We start from the raw sequence: 17574 nt of genomic DNA, 5'->3' as shown, positions 1-17574 counted from the left end.
TCTTCTCTATTCTCTGGCCATTGAATTTTCATTCAATGGTTTGGTGTAAGTCTGTCTTGCTTGCTCCAAACTCTGTTTTGTTGGCAGTGCAAACCTGAGCGAGAAAGAACCTCCTGACTCAGCTCAGGATGGGAATGGAAGTGAAGGGAGTTCAGTTCAGGTAGGGCCCCAAGAGGGGCCCTCACATTTGATCTAGTTCTTATGTTCATCAACTCCAGTAACACATTCTGCAGTGGGGGAAAACAGATCAGCCTGGAAGGAAATAAGTAGGTGGTAAGAACCACCCCGGAGCAACTGGAACAAATAGATTTCAGGCGACTTCCCTTTACCAAAGAAGAGAGATTTTCCCCTTTCCTAACTCTTCCTCCTATTTTTGAAATTTAGGGCAATTGTATCTAGCATTGCCTATGATGGTAGTGAACTAAGAAGTGTTAGAGGTGGGTTAAGTCACCTCATCCCTCTCTGATGGAAGGTTGACAAATGACTAAACTTAATAACCAGTGCATCAATAATATTATGACAACAAAAGTCTTTGAAATGAGATAAAATATGATGATAATTATAATAAATACCCATTACTGGATGCTTATCTTGTTCCAGACATTGCGCTAAATGGTTTACATATATTTTCTGAACAATCCTATAATGTGAAAATACTCAGCTAACTGTGGCTAGTGGGTTATCCCTGGCAGGGACTTGAACTCAGATCCTGGCAAAGTTCATATGTTTAAGGAGTATATCATGTTGCCTTCTTAATAAACACAAGGAAAATGTTCAAGTCATCAAGTTCTACTCCGTTAGTAATTGAACTGTAAAACAGTTCTTGAAATACATTTATTAATAGTGTAATAATAGTAGGACATATCACTAATTTTTCAAAAAGCGTTTTAAAAACATAATCAAGATACATTAACCCTCTATTGAAAAATGGGCAACAGTTTGGATTAAGGCATTTGTAGGAAAAAAATGCAAAGAGCAAACCTAAGTGCATAAAAATGTTTTACTTCATTAACATTTTTGTGCTTACCACATGGGGAAAAAATTAAAAAGATGCAAATCTCCACTGTTTCAAAGTTAATAGGCAGTGAGACCTCGAGAAGGGCATCACAAGGCAAGATACTCTGACATCTCTGACAGTGATTTGATGATTGTGTTCTGAAGTCTAAAAATTGTCCATAAACACTTCAGTCTTCAGTTTGAAGAACTTTCAGTTCTTCAAATTTGTTCTAAAGAAGCCATTATCCAACTGTCAGAAGATACAAAGTAATATTTGATCTAAATGGTTGGCTATTATTAGAGAAACAGTAATGATATAGTATATTCATAGAATACACTCTTAAAATGTGATGCTTATCTAAATTTATTAAAGTAGAAAACTTCACTTTCAATTTCAATAGGAATTGAAAATGACAGCTTCTAAAATAGCATATGATAATGTATCCATTTTGGTGAAAGGAAAAAGAAAATCCCTTTTCTTCCTCTTTCCCCTTCCTTTTCTTCCTTCTCTTTCTCTCTATTGTTCCCTCTGGAAGTAAACACCTTAAAATATTAACAGTAATTATATCTGAGTGGTGGGATGTGGAATGATCTTCACTTTCTTGTTCCTCTATAATGCATTAATTTCATAATCTGAAAAGAAACAGTAAAATTCAGTTAGGCAAAAGGTATTTTAAAAATTCATAAAGTACCTGAAGTGTCTTTCCCCATATCTATATAGGTGGTAAAAAGTCCAAAGAGCACAAAGTACCCAGTACCGAGGGATATTGACTAGATACAGATTAATAGTTTATACTTGCCATTCACTCATTACACTGCTGGTTGCCGTGGCAATGCTAACACAGTTCCAAAAGGCACATTCTGACTTGAATTCTGCCATACTGCACAAGACATTTGTCTTTTATCATCTTCCTTTCCATTTTCTGCATGCACACACACCTGATCCAACTTCCTTCTGATCCTACTTCCTTCTAATGTATCAGAGAGGAAGTGTGGTTCTTTTCTTCCCCAGACCTGACTCCTCACTGCCTGGAGGACTTTGTTTTCTTAATGATTAACCCTTCTTTCTCACACAGGCATCTCTGATGCCTACGTCTGAATGATCCCGTGTCTCTGCTTTGACCATGCGTGTGTCCTTCTGTTTATCTAAAGTATTAACCCTGCTGCGTTTGCCCCCTCTGACTCCCTCACAATCTTCTCTCACTATGGGAAAGAACAAAAAAGTGACTGGTTTTTATTTCCTGACTTTATTTCTTCATGAATCTCTCCACTTTGTTTGAAACTCCGCTTTCAGATCACCTCCCCAAACTTCCTTACTTCCTATAACCTCTATTAAAAATGTAATAATTCCTGGGACTCCCTGGTGGTCCAGAAGTTAACACTTCCAATGCAGGGGGTGTGGGTTCAGTCCCTGGTGGGGGAGTTAAGATGCCTCATATGTCATGGCCAAAAAACCAAAACATAAAACAGAAGCAATATTGTAACAAATTCAATAAAGAATTTTAAAATGGTCCATATAAAAAATTTTTTTAATAAATTTTCCTAATTGATAGGTTTTATTTTTATTTTGGAAATTTAAAAATATATTGTAAAATATAAGGAGGAAAATAGCACTCATCAATGTAGGCTCCCAGTGACAACATTCTTTCTAGTTTATTAACTTCTTGATCGTTGCATTAATCTTTTAGTTTTGTATTTTCAAACATTATGAGTATTTCAAGCGTCTTTACATGATCCTGATTCCATTTTTTCAGCAATATTTTTCTTCTTTATTTGTAATTTATTTTTTCTATATTATTACTTCTTTGAGCCTGTTATTCCCTCTTTTAAAAATCCTTCTATTGTTCAACTATGTCTTCCTTAAGTTTATTTTCTGGATTCATATTTCTATTAACCTGTTCTGTAATGTGAAACATTTATTCCCACTTTTTTGACCTCTGTGTTTTTCTTCTAGATGAAATAGAAGAAATGAATCCTCCCTTCCTCCCTTTCTACAATCCTTCCTTCCTAACCCTAACCCCCCTCCCTTCCTTCACCCTTTCTCCTTTTTTATCCTGCAGTAATTTGCTGAGTTTAATGCCATTTCTTTTTATATTACTCATTGTATATTATTCTAAGATGAAGCAGTCATCTAGTTGCATCTGAGAACTGTGTTTTCCTTTAAACTACTGTGTCAGGGAGGAATAATTTTGTATCCTATTCAATTGTCTGATGCTCAAGGGCAGGATAGAGTTGGATTGAGATTGTCTTAGACTTTCTATGATAGTTGGGATCTTTCCTTCTTCAGAGATTGAGTCTCAGAGAACTGTACACTTCATCTTTGGTTAAAAAATCCTATGTTGGATAATTCTGGACTTTGACTTATTTCTTCAGTTTAGTGCAGACCAAGGAGATTTCGTATATCTGTCAACTGTATTTTTTCTTTCTCTGTTTCACTGATTTTCCTCCTATTATGTCCTTATTTAACCATTGGAGTAGATTGTTGGTTTTTTCCACTCTGAATGCCTCTTTTCAATGACTTTGCTGCTCAATCCTTTGAATGTGGGCTAGACTTGTGACTTATTTTGACCAACCGAATGTGGCAGAAGTGATTTTTTTCCACTAATGAGGTTGTCCACTGATGTGGTCACCATGTGGCTTATGGTTTCAGCTCTGAAAATGCTCCTACCACCATGTAAGGAGGTCAGTGCTTAACTTTTAAGTGATGAAAGACTATGTAGGAGAGAGGCTCAACTCACAGCCTGTTCTAAGGGCCCAAATAAGAATGTGAGGCCATCTGGTGGTCTAACTCCAGTGGAGCTGCCAGATAACTGCAGCTGTATGATCAGCCCCAAAGGAGACCATCAAAAGAAACACCCGGCTGAGCACACCCAAGGAATAATGAGAAATATTAAATCATTATTTTAAGCTACTATGTCTTAGGTTTTAATGCAAAAATGTATCATTGGGAAACTCAGCAGTGACCACCAGACTGGAAAACATCAGTTTTCATTCCAATACCAAAGAAGGGCAATGCCAAAGAATGTTAAAACTACGGTACAGTTACACTCATTTCACATGCTAGTGAGGTTATGCTCAAAATCCTTCAAGCTAGGATTCAGCAGTATGTGAACCAAGATGTTCAAGCTGGATTTCAAAGCAGAGGAACCAGATATTAAGTTGCCAACATTCATTGGATCATGGAGAAAGAAACGGTTCCAGAAAAATATCTACTTGGGCTTCACTGACTATGCTAAAGCCTTTGACTGTGTGGATCACAACAAACTGTGGAAATCCTTAAAGAGATGGGAATACCAGACCACCTCACCTGTCTCCAGAGAAAGCTGTATGTGGTTCAAGAAGCAACAGTTAGAACCGGACATAGAACAACTGACTGGTTCAAAATTGGGAAAGGAGGCTGACAAGGCTGTATATTGTCTCCCTACTTATTTAACCTATATGCAGAGTGTGTGTGAAAGTTGCTCAGTTGTGTCCAGCTCTTTGCGACCCCATGGACTATACAGTCCATGGAATTCTCTAGGCCAGAATACTGGAGTGGGTAGCCTTTCCCTTCTCCAGGGGATCTTCCCAACTCAGGGATCTAATCCTGATCTCCTGCATTTCAGGTGGATTCTTTAACAACTGAGCCACAAGGGAAGCCCAAGAATACCGAAGTGGATAGCCTATCCCTTCTCCAGGGGATCCTCCCAACCCACGAATCGAACTGCGGTCTTCTGCATTGCAGGCAGATTCTTTACCAACTGAATTATCAGGGAAGCACGTATGCAGAGTACTTCATGAGAAATGCCAGGCTGAATGACTCACAAGCTGGAATAAAGACTGCTGGGAGAAATATCAATAACCTCAGATATGCAGATGATATACCACTCTAATGACAAGAAGTGAAGACGAAGAGTCTCTTGATGACGGTGAAAGATGAAAGTGAGAAAGCTGACTTAAAACTCAACATTCAAAAAACTAAGATCCTGGCGTCCAGTCCCATCACTTAATGGCAAATAGAAGGGGGGAAAGTGGAAGCAGTGACAGATTTTATATTCTTGGGCTTCGAAATCACTGCAGATGGTAACTGCAGCCAAGAAATTAAAAGACGCTTGCTCCTTGGAAGGAAAGCTATGACAAACCTGCTGCTGCTAAGTCGCTTCAGTCGTGTCTGACTCTGTGCGACCCCATAGACGGCAGCCCACCAGGCTCCCCCATCCCCGGGATTCTCCAGGCAAGAACACTGAGGTGGGTTGCCATTTCCTTCTCCAATGCATGAAAATGAAAAGTGAAAGTGAAGTCGCTCAGTCTTGTCCGACTCTTTGCGACCCCATGGACTGCAGCCTACCAGGCTCCTCCATCCATGGGATTTTCCAGGCAAGAGTACTGGAGTGGGATGCCATTGCCTTCTCCTGGCATGGGATTTTCCAGGCAAGAGTACTGGAGTGGGGTGCCATTGCCTTCTCCTGGATAGTATAAAATTGAATCTAGAAAACTGCAGCCGCTGCACTTCAGATTCCAACACTAAAGAGCAGTTCGCCCCCTGCTGGCCATATTAGAACTGTTCGGTTCAGTTCAGTCAGTCCTGTCCGACTCTGCGACCCCATGGCCTGCAGCACGCCAGGTTTCCCTGTCTTTCACCATATTCCAGAGTTTGCTCAAACTCATGTCCATTTAGAAGATGGTGTCATCCAAACATCTCATCCTCTGTCGTCCCCTTCTCCTCCCTTCTTCTCTCTTCTATCTTTCCCGGCATCAGGGTCTTTTCAAATGAGTCAGTTCTTTGCTCAGGTGGCCAAAATATTGGAGTATCAGCTTCAGCATCAGTCCTTCCAATTAATATTCAGGACTGATTCCTTTAGGATTGACTGGTTGGATCTCCTTGCAGTCCAAGGGACTCTCAGGAGCCTTCACCAACACCACAGTTCACAAGCATCCATTCTTTGGCTCTCAGCTTGCTTTATAGTCCAATTCTCACATCCATACATGACTACTGGAAAAACCATAGCTTTGACTAGATGGAACTTTGTTGGCAAAGTAGTGTCATGGAATAAGCTGGACATGGAATAAGCTGGTCATGGAATAAACACGTTCCATTTAAGATTTGTTGTTCAGTTGCTCAAGCCTGTCCGACTCTTTTGTGACCCCCATGGACTGTAGCCCACCAGGCTACTCTGTTCATGAGATTTCCCAGCAAGAATACTGGAGTGGATTGGCATTCCCTCTTCCAGGGAACCTTCCTCACCCAGGGATTGAACTTATTTCTCCTGAATTGCAGGCAGATTCTTTACTGCTGAGCCACCAGGAAAGTTCCATGTAAGATTGCTGCTGCTGCCAAGTCGCTTCAGTCGTGTCCGACTCTGTGTGACCCCATAGACTGCAGCCCACCAGGCTCCCCCATCCCTGGGATTCTCCTGGCAAGAACACTGGAGTGGGTTGACATTTCCTTCTCCAATGCATGAAAGTGAAAAGTGAAAGTGAAGCTGCTCAGTCCTGTCCAACTCTTAGTGACCCCACGGACTGCAGCCTACCAGGCTCCTCTGTCCATGGGATTTTCCAGGCAAGAGTACTGGAGTGGGGTGCCATTGCCTTCTCCCCATGTAAGATTAAGTGCTTTTATTTACCAAAATATTTTCTATAGAGACACTAAACTCCTAGAGCCATTATCTATAATTATTCACTTATCATTTTTCCATTTCTTAAAATGAATGCACAGTTCATTTGGGTATAGCTCACTCATCCTCCAACTTTCAGTTAACCCGAGCAGGTGCCAGGAGCTGTGCTAAACAGTTTTCAAAGATGACATTGGTGTGGATCTAAGTTTGGCATCTAATAGAGTAACATATGAAGAAGACACAACTGAAGCGACTTAGCAGCAGCAGAAGCAGATTAACATAGACGTGTAAATTATTAAATGAAATTTAATGTTCATTGAGCCTAGAAAACTGCAGCCGCTGCACTTGTTAGATTCCAGCACTAGAAAGCAGTTAAAGTTTACATCAAAAAGCAGTTGAGTTTGCATCAGTAAAGTGTTATCAATGTGATGGAAGTGGTCTGTGTACTAGCGAATAAGAATGAGGACATAAAGGAGGCAGTAAAGAGGTTCAGCAGAAGTGCAATTAGTAAATTGGATTCCTATCCTTAGAATTCTCTAAGACGAAGTGATATGATCGTACAGATATATTAGTTATATATTTTAATATATTCTCCATTTTTTCTCTAGTTGAATTTTTTTAAGAACAGTTTTTTACTCAGAAATAATTACAGAGTCACAGGAAGTTGCATAAGCAGTATAGCTAGTCCCCTGCCTCTATCACCGTTTTCCCAGTGATTGTGGCTCCAAAACAGGAAGCTGATAATGATATAAAGTGTGTGCATAGTTCTGTGTCAGTTTATCATATGTTTAGATTTGGTAAGCACCACTGGAGAAGGAAATGGCAACCCACTCCAGTACTCTTGTCTGGAAAATCCCGTGGATGGAGGAGCCTGGTAAGCTACAGTCCATGGGGTCGGAAAGAGTCGGACACGACTGAGCGACTTCACTTCACTTCTTCACTTCACGGCAATCAAGATAGGGAAGTATTCCATCACCACAGACCTCCCAGCGCAGTATATTCTCAGAGAGTCACCCCCACCTCCTCCAGCATCCCTAACACCTGACATTGTTAATCTGTAAAAGATGGCACTGTCCCCTACATAATGTCTAATAGCGAGACACAGACACATAAATCATGGAAATCAAATGAAGGAAATATACTAAGGTATTTTGTCATTTCAAGAATGTTATAAATGAATTCATATAGTATGTAATTTTTTGATGTTACCTTTTTTCCCCACGCAGTACATTATCCTTGGGGTCCATCCAAGTTGTTCAAGTTGTTGCATAAATCACTAGTTTGTCCTTTTTAATTGATAACTGGTGTTCTTATTATGAATGTTCAAGAGTCTACTTACTCATCTATTATAGGACATTTGGTTATTTCCAATTTTTAGTTAGTACATGTAAAACTGCTATGAAGAATCATGCGTGGGTTTTTGTTTAGACATAAGTTTTGATTTCTCTGGGATAAATTTCCAGGAAGACAATTATTGGATTATATTGTAAGTGTATGTTTAGTGGTTTTTTTGTTTGTTTTGAGAAATTGCCGAACTATTTTCCAGGGTGGCCATACCATTTTACATCACCACCTGTGACGTATGAAAGATCCAGTTTTCCTTCATCCTTGCCATAATCTGGGTGTTAATACTTCATTTGTCCTGTTTTGACAGGTGTGCAATATCTCATAGTGATCTTATTTTGCATTTCCTTATTTGCTAATATGTTTAATATGTTTTAATGTCTTTATTTGCCACCTGTAAGTCCTCTAGTGCAATATCCTTCATGTCTTTTGTTTATTTTTTGATTGAATGGTTTTTTTTTTTTTTTTTTTTTACTATTGTATTTTGAGAATTCCTTTAACATTCTGGATATAAATTCTTCATCAGATATGTAGGCTTGGAAATATTTTCTCTCAGTCTGTAGATTGTCTTTTCCACTTCTTAACAGGGATTTGTTAAGAACTTTTGATGCATTTACTTAGCAAAATTAAAATGCCTTTAATTTCAATGTAGTCTGATTTATCCTGTTTTTTTTTTTTAATGAATCATGCTTTTGGTGTCAAGTCTAAGACCCCTTCATGAAACATTTAGGTCCTGAAGATTTTCTCCTGTGATTTCTTTGAAAAAGCATTACCATTTCATGTTTTACATATAAACCTATGATCCAAAACTTTGAATTAATTTTTATACAAAATGTGAGTTTAGGTTAGGGTTAATATTTTTACCTACAAGTATTCAGTTGCTCCAGCATTATATGTTGAAAAGTGTATCCTTCTTCCATTGCATCCCCTTCATACCTTTGTCAAAAACCAATCCGCTGGATCTTTATGGCTCTATTTCTGGGTTCTCTGTTCTCTTCCATTGATCTAGGTGTCTATCTCTGCATCAACACAGCACAGTCTGTTTACCGAACCTATACAGTAAGACTTAAAATCAGGGAGGGTGAGTCCTCCCATGTGATTATATTTTTTCTTCAAAATTGTTTTAACTGCCCTAATTACTTTACTTTTCCAAATCATTTTAAAATAACCTTGACCTTACCAATAAAATATCTTCTGGAACTTTTACAGAAATTGCAATGAATGTATGGTAGCACTAGTGTTAAAGAACCTGTCTGCCAATGCAGGAGACATAAGAGATGCAGGTTTGATTCCTGGGTCAGGACGATCCCTGGAGTATGAGATGGCCACCTGCTCCAATATTCTTGGCTGGAAAAGTCTATAGACAGAGGAGCCTGATGGGTTACAGTCCATGGGGTTACAAAGAATAGGAGGCGACTGAACACACACACACACACACACACACACACACACACACACAAATCAATCTGGAGAGAATTGACATATTTTCCAATCCATGACCACAATATGCCTCTTCATTTATTTACATCTTCTGGGTTTTTGTTTTTACTTATATTTTCGTTTTCATCATGTCCCTTGTAGCTCATTCAATAAAGAATCTGCCTGCAGTGCAGAAGACCTCAGTTCAATCCCTGGGTTGGGAAGATCCCCTGGAGAAGGGAATGGCAACCCACTTCAGTATCCCTGCCTGGAAAATCTCATGAACAGAGGAGCCTGGTAGGCTGCAGTCCATGGGGTCGCAAAGAGTCGGGCATGACTGAGCATCTACCACTTACTTATTAGATTTACACTCAGATTTTTTCCTTCCATCTGTAAATAGTATTGTATTTAAGATTTTGATCTACAAATGTTCATTGCTAATGTATAGAAATACAACTCATTTTTGTATGCTGATCCTGTATCATGCAATTTTTCTGAACTCTTTTACTAGTTCTAGGATTTTTTCAAATAGATTTCTTAGAATTTTTTATGTAGATAATCATACCATCTATAAATGAGAACAGTTATATTTCTTCCTTTCCAACCTATATTCCTTTTAATTTCCTTTTTTGCTTTATTTCTCTGACTAGAACTTACAGTATTATGTTGAATAGCAGTGGTGAATGGGTGTCCTTACCTTGTTCCCAATTCTAACAAGGAAACATTATTTTTTCATCCTTAAAAATAATGCTAACTGTAGGTTTTTTGACAAATATTGGTTGATAGAAATGCCATTTTGTTTAATTTTTCTCAGTCAAATTAAATCTGAACCTTAGTTGCTATGCTTATGATGAGGATCCATTTTGTGTGTGTGTAAAAACAGTAGGTTTATATAAAACAATTAGAAAAATAATAAACAATACTGTTATGAAGAATTTTCCTCTACTCTTCAAAGTTTCTTTCAGCTCATCTAATAGTCAAATTGACATGAAACTTAAACAGATAAACAGGAGAAAAAGTGGAAAGTGAAGTAGCTCAGTTGTGTCCTACTCTTTGTTGACCCCGTGGACTATAGCCTACCAGGTTCCTCCATCCATGGGATCTTCCAGGCAAGAGTACTGGAGTGGGTTGCCATTTTCTTCTCCAGGGGATCTTCCCGACCCAGGGATTAAACCCAGGTCTCCCACATTGTAGGCAGATGTTTCAGCATCTGAGCCACCAGGGAAGTCCTAAAATAGGAGAAAAGCAAAATTTAATTTTGAACTTATGGGGGCTCCACGAACATGAGCAATTCAAAGACAGAAAGGTAAAATGAAATCTGTATGCCATTCCGAGTTAGGGATAAGGGCCTTCCAAGGACAGGAAGGTCATTACAGGACAATAAGAAGAGCAGATGTTGGGTAATTGGATGTTTGCCCTGCCACATAGATGGGCCACTTAAATAAAATTGATCCCTGGCAATAATTCTAATTCTGAGAAAGACTCCTAATTTAAATTCTTCTAACCTACATAAGGGGCAAAATTTCTCTTGAATCCATAGAGTCTCCATCACTTTTAGTACAAAATAATCTACCCACCAGAGTGGGGGGATTCATTGTGAGGAGAGTCATTCTGAACCCCTTCAGTACAAAGAAAACACACTCTTGTGTGTTTTAATATAGTGAGTATATGAAAAGTCATTTAGTGACTATATGAAAAGTAGTGATCACATTAACAATTACTTGACCAATTGCTTTAAAAATATCTTTTGTATTTTTTCTCAGTTATTGTTTTTCTTCTTATCACGAAGTCTTCATCCTTATGAATTAAAGTAAGAAAAAAAACCAAATCACCAACTACATTTGGCCCTTGCCATTGTGTTTATGTAGAATTGACAAGCTGTAATCACTTTGCCAAAAAAAAAAAAAAAGAGGTGACTCTCATTTTATTGATAGGATGAAGTGGAAAATCAAAACCTTTAAAATATTATTAGATCTCTTAGTCAAAGAGAGTGAAATATCATCATAGGATCTCTTCACTTTAGGAAATATTAGGGGCATAGGATGCACATGAACTAGGTATACAGATGCCATGGGAATTCCTTGGGGAGCATTGCCTGGCATTTTGAGTATCCGTAAGAGCACTGAACACTGAGAGGAGCTGTTCGCAAGAGTATCCTAAAGACTTGCCTTCTCCAGTATCACAAGAGTCACTGAAGTCTTGATCAATCAGTGGAGACCTTCCCCAGGCAAGTGGAAGCTCTCAAAAGGGCTAGGGGTGGCTGCCGATTCCATTGGCACATTTCTCGGAACGGTTTCTACTATTTTTTTCTACTGGTGTTTGCTTTAACAACAACAGTGATAAACACAGGACAAACAGCCCAGAAACGATAGCTGCTGCTGCTGCGGCTAAGTCACTTCAGTCGTGTCCGACTCTGTGCAACCCCATAGACAGCAGCCCACAAGGCTCCACTCCAGAAACGATAGCTACATAGAGTTTATTTGGTTCTTGCTATACAATTTGCCCATCAGCAGTGCTTCTCTTCGGAGAAGGCGATGGCACCCCACTCCAGTACTCTTGCCTGGAAAATCCCATGGACGGAGGAGCCTGGTAGGCTGCAGTCCATGGGGTCGCTAAGAGTCGGACACGACTGAGCGACTTCACGTTCACTTTTCACTTTCATGCATTGGAGAAGGAAATGTCAACCCACTCCAGTGTTCTTGCCTGGAGAATCCCAGAGACGGGGGAGCCTGATGGGCTGCCGTCTATGGGGTCACACACAGTCGGACACGACTGAAGTGACTTAGCAGTAGCAGCAGTGCTTATCTTTAACCAGCAGGTGGCGGTAAGTGATTATGAGAAATACTATAATCGCCCTGAAGAACCTAGAAGATTGCCTTAGGCTGTTTGGAAAAGTAATTCTAAGGATGTATTGGACATCGTGTTTTTCTGAAGTTATCTTTTAATTTGAATATTTCCTGAAATATTTTTATTTGGTGCCTCTAAACTAGTGAGGTGGTACCTTTAAAGCATAAAGCAGATTTTCAGCTGAGCTACTTTAGTTGAAGAGGGGAATGAAGCTACTCTCCCCTAGATACAGCAAAACTTTGGGGCTTCGAAGACCCTGCTTTGGCTCAGCTTCTCATTGGAACAACTGACCAGTAATTCCTTTTTTTTTTTTTGAGTTTTTTTCAGATTTACTGAAGTGTGATTGCCAAATAAAATTGTAATATATTTAAAGTACACAGTGTGATAATTTGATATCCTGGTGGCTCAGTGGTAAAGAATCTGCCTGCCAATGTAGGAGATCCAGGTTCGATTCTTGGGTTGGGAAGATCCCCTGGAGAAGGAAATGGCAACCCACTCCAGTATTCTTTTATTTTTTTTAGTATAAATTTGTTTAATTGGAGACTAATTACTTTACAATAATGTATTGGTTTTGCCATACATTGACATGAATCTGCCACAGGTGTACACGTGTTGCCCATCATGAACCCCCCTCCTGCCTCCGTCCCCATATCATCCCTCTGGGTCATCCCAGTGCACCAGCCCTGAGCATCCTGTATCATGCATCAAACCTGGACTGGCGATTCGTTTCACATATGATAATATACATGTTTCAATGCCATTCTCCCAAATCATCCCACCCTCACCCTCTCCCACAGAGTCCAAAAGACTGTTCTATACATCTGTATCTCTTTTGCTGTCTTGCATACAGGGTTGTCATTACCATATTTCTAAATTCCATATCTATATGCATTAGTATACTATATTGGTGTTTTTCTTTCTGGCTTAGTTCACTCCGTATAATAGGCTCCAGTTTCATCCACCTCACTAGAACTGATTCAAATGTATTCTTTTTAATGGCTGAGTAATACTCCATTGTGTATATGTACCACAGCTTTCTTATCCATTTGTCTGCTGATGGGCATCTAGGTTGCTTCCATGTCCTGGCTATTATAAACAGTGCTGTGATGAACATTGGGGTACATGTGTCTCTTTCAATTCTGGTTTCCTCAGTGTGTATGCCCAGCAGTGGGATTGCTGGGTCATAAGGCAGTTCTATTTCCAGTTTTCTAAGGAATCTCCACACTGTTCTCCATAGTGGCTGTACTAGTTTGCATTCCCACCAACAGTGTAAGAGGGTTCCCTTTTCTCCACACCCTCTCCAGCATTTATTGCTTGTAGACTTTTGGATCACAGCCATTCTGACTGGTGTGAAATGGTACCTCATTGTGGTTTTGATTTGCATTTCTCTGATAATGAGTGATGTTGAGCCTCTTTTCATGTGTGTGTTAGCCATCTGTATGTCTTTTTTGGAGAAATGTCTGTTTAGTTCTTTGGCCCATTTTTTGATTGGGTGTTTATTTTTCTGGAATTGAGCTGCAGGAGTTGCTTGTGTATTTTTGAGATTAATTCTTTGTCCATTGCTTAGTTTGCTATTATTTTCTCCCATTCTGAAGGCTGTCTTTTCACCTTGCTTATAGTTCACTTTGTTTTGCAGAAAGTTTTAATTTTATTAGGTCCCATTTATTTATTTTTGCTTTTGTTTCCAATATTCTGGGAGGTGGGTCATAGAGGATCCTGCTGTGATTTATGTCGGAGAGTGTTTTGCCTATGTTCTCCTCTAGGAGTTTTATCGTTTCTGGTCTTATGTTTAGAACTTTAATCCATTTTGAGTTTATTTTTGTGTATGGACTGTGGCTCAGATCATGAACTCCTTATTGCCAAATTCAGACTTAAATTGAAGAACGTAGGGAAAACCATTAGACCATTCAGATATGACCTAAATCAAATCACTTATGATTCTACAGTAGAAGTGAGAAATAGATTTAAGGGACTAGATCTGATAGATAGAGTACCTGATGAACTATGGACGGAGGTTCATGACATTGTACAGGAGACAGGGATCAACACCATCCCCATGGAAAGGACACGCAAAAAAGCAAAATGGCTGTCTGAAGAGGTCTTACAAATAGCTCTGAAAAGAAGAGACGTGAAAACCAAAGGAGGAAAGGAAAGATTTAAGCATCTGCAGAGTTCCAAAGAATAGCAAGAAGAGATAAGAAAGCCTTCCTCAGTGATCAATGCAAAGAAATAGAGGAAAATAACAGAATGGGAAAGACTAGAGATCTCTTCAAGAAAATTAGAGATGCCAAGGGACTATTTCATGCAAAGATGGGCTCGATAAAGGACAAAAATGGTATGGACCTAACAGCAGCAGCAGATATTAAGAAGAGGTGGCAAGAATACACAGAAGAACTGTACAAGAAAGATCTTCAAAACCAAGATAATCACGATGGTGTGATCACTGACCTAGAGCCAGACCTCCTGGAATGTGAAGTCAAGTGGGCCTTAGAAAGCATCACTATGAACAAAGCTAGTGGAGGGGATGGAATTCCAGTTGAGCTATTTCAAATCCTGAAAGATGATGCTGTGAAAGTGCTACACTCAATATGCCAGCAAATTTGGAAAACTCAGCAGTGGCCACAGGACTGGAAAAGGTCAGTTTTCATTCCAATCCCAAAGAAAGGCAATGCCAAAGAATGCTCAAACTACCACACAATTGCACTCATCTGACATGCTAGTTAAGTAATACTCAAAATTCTCCAAGCCAGACTTCAGCAGTATGTGAACCGTGAACTTCCAGATGTTCAAGCTGGTTTTAGAAAAGGCAGAGGAACCAGAGATCAAATTGCCAACATCCTCTGGATCATCAAAAAAGCAAGAAAGTTCCAAAAAAACATCTATATCTGCTTTATTGACTATGCCAAAACCTTTGACTGTATGGGTCACAATAAACTGTGGAAAATTCTTCAAGAGATGGGAATACCAGACCACCTGACCTGCCTCTTGAGAAACCTATATGCGGGTCAGGAAGCAACAGTTAGAACTGGACATGGAACAACAGACTGGTTCCAAATAGGAAAAGGAGTATGTCAAGGCTGTATATTGTCACCCTGCTTATTTAACTTCTCTGCAGAGTACATCATGAGAAATGCTGGGCTGGAAGAAGCACAAGCTGGAATCAACATTGCTGGGAAAAACATCAATAACCTCAGATATGCAGATGACACCACCCTTATGGCAGAAAGTGAAAAGAAACTAAAAAGCTTCTTGATGAAAGTGAAAGAGGAGAGTGAAAAAGTTGGCTTAAAGCTCAACATTCAGAAAACGAAGATCATGGCATCCGGTCCCATCACTTCATGGTAAATAGATGGGAAAACAGTGTCAGACTTTATTTTTTGGGGCTCCAAAATCATTGCAGATGGTGATAGCAGCCATGAAATTAAAAGATGCTTACTCCTTGGAAGGAAAGTTATGACCAACCTAGATGGCATATTCAAAAGCAGAGATATTACCTTGCCAACAAAGGTCTGTCTAGTCAAGGCTATGGTTTTTCCAGTAGTCATGTATGGATGTGAGAGCTGGACTGTGAAGAAAGCTGAGTGCCAAAGAACTGATGCTTTTGAACTGTGTTGTTGGAGAAGACTCTTGAGAGTCCCTTGGACTGCAAGGAGATCCAACCAGTCCATTCTAAAGTATATCAATCCTATGTATTCTTTGGAAGGACTGATGCTAAAGCTGAAACTCCAATACTTTGGCCACCTCATGTGAAGAGTTGACTCATTGGAAAAGACTCTGATGCTGGGAGGGATTGGGGGCAGGAGGAGAAGGGGACAACAGAGGATGAGATGGCTGGATGGCATCACTGACTCGATGGACTTAAGTTTGGGTGAACTCCAGGAGTTGGTGATGGACAGGGAGGCCTGGCGTGCTGTGATTCATGGGGTCGCAAAGCGTCAGACACGACTGAGTGACTGAACTGAACTGAACTGGGGTTTTTCACCTTGGGTTTATCCTGTTTGGGACTCTCTGGGTTTCTTGGACTTGGGTGATTATTTCCTTCCCCATTTTAGGGAAGTTTTCACCTATTATCTCCTCAAGTATTTTCTCATGGTCTTTCTTTTTGTCTTCTTCTTCTGGGACTCCTATGATTCGAATGTTGGGGCATTTAACATTGTCCCAGAGGTCTCTGAGATTGACCTCATTTCTCTTAATTCGTTTTTCTTTTTTCCTGTGTTTCATTTATTTCTACCATTCTATCTTCCACCTCACTTATCCTATCTTCTGCCTCCGTTATTCTACTGTTGTTTCCCTCCAGAGTGTTTTTAATCTCATTTATTGCATTATTTATTATATATTGACTCTTTTTTATTTCTTCTAGGTCCATGTTAAACCTTTCTTTCATCTTCTCAATCCTTGTCTCCAGGCTGTTTATCTGTAACTCCATTTTGTTTTCAAGAGTTTGGATCATTTTCACTATCATTATTCGGAATTCTTTGTCAGGTAGATTCCCTATCTCTTCCTCTTTTGTTTGGTTTGGTGGGCATTTATCATGTTCCTTTACTTGCTGGGTATTTCTCTGCCTCTTCATCTTGTTTATATTGCTGTGTTTGGGGTGGCCTTTCCGTATTCTGGCAGTTGGTGGAGTTCTTTTTATTGTGGAGTTTCCTCGCTGTGGGTGGGATTGGACAGGTGGTTTGTCAATGTTTCCTGGTTAGGGAAGCTTGTATCGGTATTCTGGTGGGTGGAGCTGGATTTCTTCTCTCTGGAGTGCAATGAAGTGTCCAGTAATGAGTTATGAGATGTCAGTGGGTTTGGAGTGACTTTGGGCAGCCTGTATATTGAAGCTCAGGGCTATGTTCCTGCGTTGCTGGAGAATTTGCATGGTATGTCTTGCTCTGGAGCTTGTTGGCCCTTGGGTAGAGCTTGGTTTCAGTGTAGGTGTGGAGGCTTTGGGATAAGCTCTTGTAAATTAATGTTCCCTGGAGTCAGGAGTTCCCTAGTGTTCTTAGGATTTGGACTTTAGCCTCCTGCCTCTGGTTTTCAGTCTTATTCTTACAGTAGGCTCAAGACTTCTCCATCTATACAGCATCAATGATAAAACATCTAGGTTAAAGATGAAAAGTTTCTCCACAGTGAGGGACACCCAGAGAGGTTCACAGAGTTACATGGAGAAGAGAAGAGGGAGGAGGGAGATAGAGGTGACCAGGAGGGGAAGAGGGGGAATCAAAAGAGGAGAGAGCAAGCTAGCCAGTAATCACTTCCTTATGTGTTCTCCACAGTCTGGACTGCTCAGAGATGTTCACGGAGTTACACAGAGAAGAGAAGAGGAAGGAAGGAGACTGAGGTGGCCAGGAGGATAAAAGAAGAGAACCAAAAGGAGACAGATCCAGTC

The sequence above is a fragment of the Bubalus bubalis genome, chromosome 10, assembly GCF_019923935.1.
Source record: "Bubalus bubalis isolate 160015118507 breed Murrah chromosome 10, NDDB_SH_1, whole genome shotgun sequence".
NCBI lineage: Eukaryota > Metazoa > Chordata > Mammalia > Artiodactyla > Bovidae > Bubalus > Bubalus bubalis.
The sequence above is the reverse complement of the archived record's forward strand: the minus strand, read 5'-3'. Positions refer to the sequence as shown.